The sequence below is a fragment of the Corvus brachyrhynchos genome, unplaced genomic scaffold, assembly GCF_000691975.1.
Source record: "Corvus brachyrhynchos isolate BGI_N302 unplaced genomic scaffold, ASM69197v1 scaffold426, whole genome shotgun sequence".
In the NCBI taxonomy this organism is placed as follows: Eukaryota; Metazoa; Chordata; class Aves; order Passeriformes; family Corvidae; genus Corvus; species Corvus brachyrhynchos.
In genome coordinates this window covers 32977-33383 of record NW_008238653.1, presented here as the reverse complement: position 1 = coordinate 33383, position 407 = coordinate 32977, and positions in this window count along the sequence as shown.

Below are 407 nucleotides of genomic sequence, written 5' to 3'. Positions count from 1 at the left end.
CCTTGGCTTTCCAGCCCTGGAGACTCCCCCTGGGCAGCCAAGGAGCACTGGCAGAGCTGGGGCTGACCCTCACCTGGGCAGGCGGTGTCGATGAACAAGTCCTGCCACGACAGAGCTCCATGTGCCAGGTCACGGCATTCCCGCGGGATTTCAGCCCCGGGAGACGAGGGACCGAGGCCTTGGTAGCCTTAATTAATCAAAATTAGACTAAAAACGGTGTCAGGTGCCTTGAATCCACTTCCTTCTTCCTGGTGGCTTCCTGAATCCCTCTGGATCCTCGGAGCAAGAGCCTGGAACGGGAAAGGGCAGGAATGTCACCGGCCCCACGCCCCGGTGTTTCGGGCTCCCCCAGTCCCGCCATGTCCCGCCCAGCTCCCTCCCCAGCCCGGGCATGTCCGGGGCTTCTC